Source organism: the organism of the source record quoted next, unplaced genomic scaffold, assembly GCF_019419815.1.
Source record: "Pyrus x bretschneideri cultivar Hongxiangsu unplaced genomic scaffold, Pyrus_bretschneideri_v1 Contig12, whole genome shotgun sequence".
Lineage (NCBI taxonomy): Eukaryota > Viridiplantae > Streptophyta > Magnoliopsida > Rosales > Rosaceae > Pyrus > Pyrus x bretschneideri.
This window is the reverse complement of record NW_025999413.1, coordinates 2,315,001-2,321,530: the sequence shown is the minus strand read 5'-3', so window position 1 is coordinate 2,321,530 and position 6,530 is coordinate 2,315,001. Positions and strand designations below refer to the sequence as shown.

Here is a 6,530-nt window from a genome sequence, read left to right as displayed (position 1 = left end):
GATTGAAGTGAATTAGTAAACAATTTATATGGATTCAACATCATTCATGTCATCCTTTAATAAATAAATAAAACCTATTTATATATTTTTATATAGATGAATTTTATTATATAAATTTAATTAAATTAATTAGAGTGAAAATAATTTATTTATGTAAGGGCAATATAGTAATCAACCGAGTTTTCATTCCAATTGAAGTGAATTAGTAAACAACTTATATAGATTCAACATTATTCCTACTCCGATTCCAGACAGTTTTAGTAAACAAGTTCAACAGGAATTCGATTCTGATTCCACCTCATTTCAATTCCTTATCAATTCAATTCTTCTCAATTTGATTACAGATTAGTAAACGCGTCCCTAGTTCAACAGTTCAACATCACATGGTAATATCCTCTCGGTTTGAATTGCACTTAGTGGCAAAGGAAATGCCAATTAGTATGGTCCCAAAATTCATGAACTGAAATGTTTGGTAGGAAAACCATGTACTTATTTTGTTGGCGATTATGATATCCACACATAACTGATGCGATATATTAGACAGATGTTCGTTTCATAACTAGACGAGTACGGAAATATCAATTAGTAACTATGTTAAACATAACTTTTAAGGGAAGAGATTCCTATTTTATGAAAAAAATGGAGATTTGTGGGAATTAGTGGTACAGCTCACACTACATCAAACTTCAACAATTCAAACCGCTTATTTTTCAAGTTGCACCCAATAGATCATTTTTGTAAAAATATTAGCCAAATAGGAAATATTTAAAGCATCTAATTGAGTTCAAAAAAATTGACGAACACTATAATATAAGAAGTATTGGAATTTCATTGTGACAATTAAATAGGCAAACTGGTTTCGGATTGAATTGAATTTTTGTAAGGATGATCAAATAATTGAGGCCTATGGAATTGACGGTTCAAATCATTGAAGTTCGATATGGTGTGAGCCTCACAACTAATCCCTATTCTTTAAACAAAATGAGAATCTCTTTCCTTAAATGACCCGTAATTTTGATTAGCCTGTAATTATTGATATACTTACTTCGAGTAGGCCTAGTTGATTATTTGGGCACCTTCTAATCCTTTCTTCGGAGCAGTGACAAATCTATAGAGGAACCTGGAAGGTCCCAGGACCCCTCGGTGACCCTAAATCCATGCTAGAAATTTTCCGAGGAACCCCTCTAACACGAGATCTGAGCTGTTGTGCAGGTTGCAGGTAGCAGCAGAGAAGAAGACATCGCAGGGAGAAGAAAGAAAATAGGGCTTTTTAACAATTGGTCCAAAACGGCAGTGTTTTGGCCAATTGTTTTAAGTTAAAAAATAAAAAATAAAATAAGAGGGAGACAAAAGTTGTTGTTTGCCATGCTTGATAACTCAATATTGTTTTAATTTTAAAGCCCAGCCCCTGAGCCCCACATCTTTCCCCAAAGTTCTCTCTTTACCCACCTGCTTTTCCCCCAATTCCCCATTGTTTGGTTCCCTCTTCCCCCCCCCCCCCCCCCCCCCAATTTCAAAACCCTAAATTTCTAATCCCACCCGTGACCCAATCCCATATTATAATTACGTAAGTACAATATCATACCTCCACTTATTTTAATTCTCCACTCCACCATTATTTGGTTCAAAATTCAAGTAAGTTTTTTAGAATTCTAATCTAATCTCAATTAAATTATATTAGATATTGATAGAGATTTTTAGTCTATTATTGATATGATTGTTGATATGTTTTATGTTTGTATACTCATTTTATCATTGGAATTTAGATGGAATTTTTGTTTATTGGTTAATTGGTATATGTTTTGTATTTTTTGTTAAATGTGTAGTTTAGAAATAAAAATATGGAAAGATTTTTCCTTTCAAAGCCAATAGCACCATTTATTTGTTCGGGTAGTTCGAGCTCAAGACAAAATAAGCGTGACATTGATTTTAATAATCTTGAGAGAGACCCAAGAAAAATAATTCGAATGAAGGACTATTCTTCTAATATTCAAGATGAGGTTCGAAGAGCATATTTGCAAATGGGACCTTGTAGGCCTACAAAGCATGAGTTTCCATACACTTTGCATGCAAAGAAAAAGCGACGATTTGTTGTTTCGTGATTTTATAGCTTGTAATGTTGTTTTGCGTATGATTTTGAATAAAATGTATTATACTTAACTTTTTAAGGTTATTTTTGTTTATAAATTTTTTGACATTTATTATTGAGACCCCCAAGTTTAAAATCCTAGATACGCCACTGCTTAGGCGGTTTATTAATTGGTATGTCTTCCCCTTGTTTTGTATTTTGAACCTTCAATACAAGAACTTGTGTGAGATTAACGATATTTTAGGTTTTACGGTAGTCATGAACTCTTTCCACCCAAGTTCCCATTACATTATTAAGATAAACAGCCACATTCATCTGCTGGCGTCGCTGTTTAAACTCCGCTTTTCTTGCATGGCTTCTGTATTTTACAGATACGGGCAAGCAGTCCACAACTAACCGTAAACAAGGAAACTAATCAGTTAACAGCAACATACATGCAAGGCAAAGAAAAACAAGGAAACTAATCACATTTCTAGTTATATTCCTCCTCTTCCTCACCACCCTCACGTCGTCCGACGGCACGCCGCTGGTCCCCTTCTACCGCTCCTTCTCCATCTCCAGCTCCGTCTTCATCGAATCCAAGCTCCACCTGATTCCCGTCTCCTCCCTCCCGCCGCCGCGGCGCTTCGCCTACTTCATCTCCGGCTCCATCGGCGATGGCAACATGCTGAAGCGGACCCTCCTGGCCCTCTACCACCCGCACAACTGCTACGTCGTCCACCTGGACCTCGAGTCGCTCCCGAGGAGCGGATTGATCTGCAGAATTACGTTTCTGCCCACCCCGTTTTTGTCAGGTTTAGGAATGTGAAGATGATCAGCAAGGCCAACCTCGTCACTTACAGGGGCCCGACTACGCGGCCGCCATTTTGCTGAGGGAGGGCGGCGATTGGGATTGTTCATCAATCTCAGCGCTTCTGACTACCCACTTGTTACTCAGGATAGTGAGTCTAAAATTTGGGACTTTTGGACTGGTTTCGTTTAAAATTTGGGATTTTTGGACTTTTTGTGTGTGTTAAATGTGAAGACTTTTGGACTGATTTCGTTTAAAATTTGGGATTTTTGGACCTTTTTTTTTACTAATTAATCACTGGATTTTGATTATTTTGGTCGATTAGATCTGCTGCACACGTTCTCATACTTGCCGCGGGATCTTAATTTCATCGATCATACGAGCAACATTGGATGGAAAGAGCATGCATAACTCCCGCCCCCTTTTTTTTTATTTTTTTTATTTTGTTGTCTATATTTATAAAGTTTCTTTTTTTATTTTCATTTATTTTTTCTGAGTGAGTAAAGTTGTGTGATTGATTTGGTAATGCTGCCTGTTTGTAGGTATCAAAGAGCGAAACCGATAATTGTGGATCCGGGGTTGTATATGACCGAGAAAACTGATGTTTTTTGGGTTACACAGCGAAGAAGTGTGCCAACAGCTTTCAAAGTTTTTACAGGTACAAATTTTAGATGACAAATCATATCGAAGGACTAAATGGGACCTAGAAAGTAGAAACCCAAACATATATAAAGTACGTAAATTTATACATATATTGTTAGGAACGGAAATGGCTCCCCTTTTTCTGCTTCGGTTTTCAGCAAATGAACTTGTTTAGTAGTCTATGGATTTGAAAATTGGTCTTGAAATTATGGATAAGAAGTAAGACAAATGGGGTTTGCCAAATTTATGACACCCTTTGCTTTAAAAAAAAAAAAAAAATTCAATTGTCACAAGAAAACATGAGAGGAACAAAGGATGTCCCGTAGCTATTAGAATTTGCAATTGAAACATATTTTTTGTGTTGAGTGCATTAGAATCAATAATTAGCAAGGGCATTAGAATCAATAATTAGCTACCTTCGTTCAGCTTTGGTGTTTGTGCAAAACTACACTGCTGACAACATGGGATTGCTTGGAAACATTAGAGTTCAACTCCGAGTGGATGAGGCTATATGTCTCAGCCCTTTCTGGTTGTTTTCTTTGAAAAAGCAACTCCTAAAACATCTTTCGTATCATGAGAAGACGTCTTTTCAATTTCATTTACCCTGAAGTGAAAAATAGGAACAAAACAGAACATCATATTGATGACTCAATAACAGTTGCAGTTAAGGAATGACCTTTATTTAACAACTTTCACAAATGCATTCCTAAGTGTGTCGAACTGCTGTCTTTTGCTGCTGAACCAAACAATTTGTATGTGTGTGTGGATTATATCCTCTTGTTCTGCTGTTCTGAAACCGTGAACTCATAATAGTTGCATGTGCATTTGGACCCTAGTTTTTATAGCCGATATTCTCTATTAGGCAAAAAAAGTAACTTAGTATGCTTTTTTTTTTCTTTTTTTTTTTTCTCACCATGTGGGATCAATTACCACGATTAATAACGACATCAAAGCATTAAGCTACATAATCTGATTCCATGTTGCGTGATTGTTAAATTGTCTCTTATACGACGCTGGGATTTCATGTACTCTGCACATTAAAAACATATAGTCCAGAGGTCCTCCAGGGTGCTAGCTAATTTCTTTACACACCACTCTTATAGTTCCTTTTAGCCTGACCTTGGCCTTTGTAGGTTTTGGAAGTTAAAAAATATGGTTTTTTTTTAGTGAGATTTGCCAATTTCCCATCAATTCTCCACCTGTTGCTCCTCTCCGACTGCCACCTGCCCTTACAGAATCCCTTGAAAAATATCCATAAGCTCTACGTTGAGAACCATTTCCTGTTGCCATAAGTTTAATTTGACCAAACGTTTGCTTTCTCTCATAGGTTCTGCTTGGATGGCACTTTCAAAGCCTTTTGTTGATTACTGCATATGGGGCTGGGACAACCTACCTCGAGCTGTTCTCATGTACTACGCAAACTTTGTATCGTCCCCGGAGGGATACTTTCACACTGTCCTCTGTAATGCTCAAGAGTTCCGCAACACAACTGTGAATAGTGACCTACATTTTATAACGTGGGACAACCCTCCCAAGCAACATCCTCACCACCTTAACCTTGCAGATATGCCAAGGATGGTCGACAGCAATGCTCCCTTTGCAAGAAAGTTTCGCCAAGATGATCCAGTGCTTGACAAAATTGATTCTGAGTTATTGTTTAAGGGTCCTGGTATGCTTGTTCCTGGTGGTTGGTGCATAGGAAAAAGGGACAATGGGTCCGATCCATGTTCTGATATTGGCAGTACCACAATCCTCAGGCCTACCCCTGGAGCAAAAAGGCTCGAGGTTTTGATCAGCTCTCTATTGTCCAATGAGAAATTCCGACCAAAACAGTGCAAATGACAAGAACTCGTTGTTTAAGCTGCTTGAAGTGCTTCCCCGCGCCAGTTCAGTTAGTTCACAATTGACGATGGAATACAGCATGATCAGGGAAATGGTATTCGATATAGTTGGAAGAGGAGATGGCTGAATGTATGCACATACTTCCGATGAGCTGTAGTGCTTCATGCTATAGTGCCATGGTATGTTGAATAAGAAGAATATCCAAGATAACTCTAATGATCCCAAGAAGAAGAAAATAGAGCACACTCTTAAAGAAAGCTCACAAAACAAACTAATTAGCAAAGCTTTTCTTATTTAGCTCTAGGTTTTGTTTTTCCTTGGATGATGTACAATGCTTGGGGACTTGGGTATTTATAGCAAACCAAATGAAAGCTACACCACACACTTACTTCACCTACAACATCCACCTACTTCACCTACAACCTCCACTTACTTCACCAACCTCACACACTTACTTCACCTACAACATCCACCTACTTCACCTACAACCTCCACTTACTTCACCAACCTCACACACTTACTTCACTTACAAATGACATTGATTCTCAACACTCCCCCTCAATGTCAGCTCTCATTCTTTGCACTGTGCTGAGTAAACAGCGAAAAATTTCGAGCTTGCCTGTACTCAAACTTTTTGTGAACAAGTCCGCAACTTGATCATTCGTCTTGACCTGTCTCATCTCAATCTTTTCTTGCAGAACCTTTTCTCTGATAAAGTGGTAATGTACCTCCACATGCTTAGTTCTTGCATGAAAGACTGGATTTTCCGCCAAGCGAATTGCCGATTGGTTATCACAGTACAATGGTACTGGATAATCTACTGGTTGATGTATATAGGAATTGTAATGGCAAGTGGCAGTGCGGATGCGGCAATGTCCTTCACGCGTCTTCTGAAAAGCCGGGAGCTTTTGACAAAGTTGCACTCGCTTTCTGGAAAGCCGGGAGCTTTCGGCTTTGTCTCCCACACTTGTCGGCAAAAGTGTGCAGCTGATTTCTCGCCTTCCACACGTCTTCTGATTCGGTGAACGCCTCTCCTTTAATAGAGGTGATCGATCACCTCTATCAATGCACACTTTGAAGACTTCCCAAACATCATCTTCGGCCCGTCGAGATTTTCCTCCATCCAACCCTTCTCTTTAAACTCTTTGAAAAATGGCTAGCTCATCC

At 38.4% G+C, this 6,530-nt stretch overlaps 1 pseudogene; it reads left to right on the top strand.

Moving 5' to 3' along the window:
- Positions 1 to 1,967: 1,967 nt before the first annotated feature.
- LOC125474204 lies at positions 1,968 to 5,370 on the top strand (annotated as a pseudogene).
- Positions 5,371 to 6,530: the final 1,160 nt, after the last annotated feature.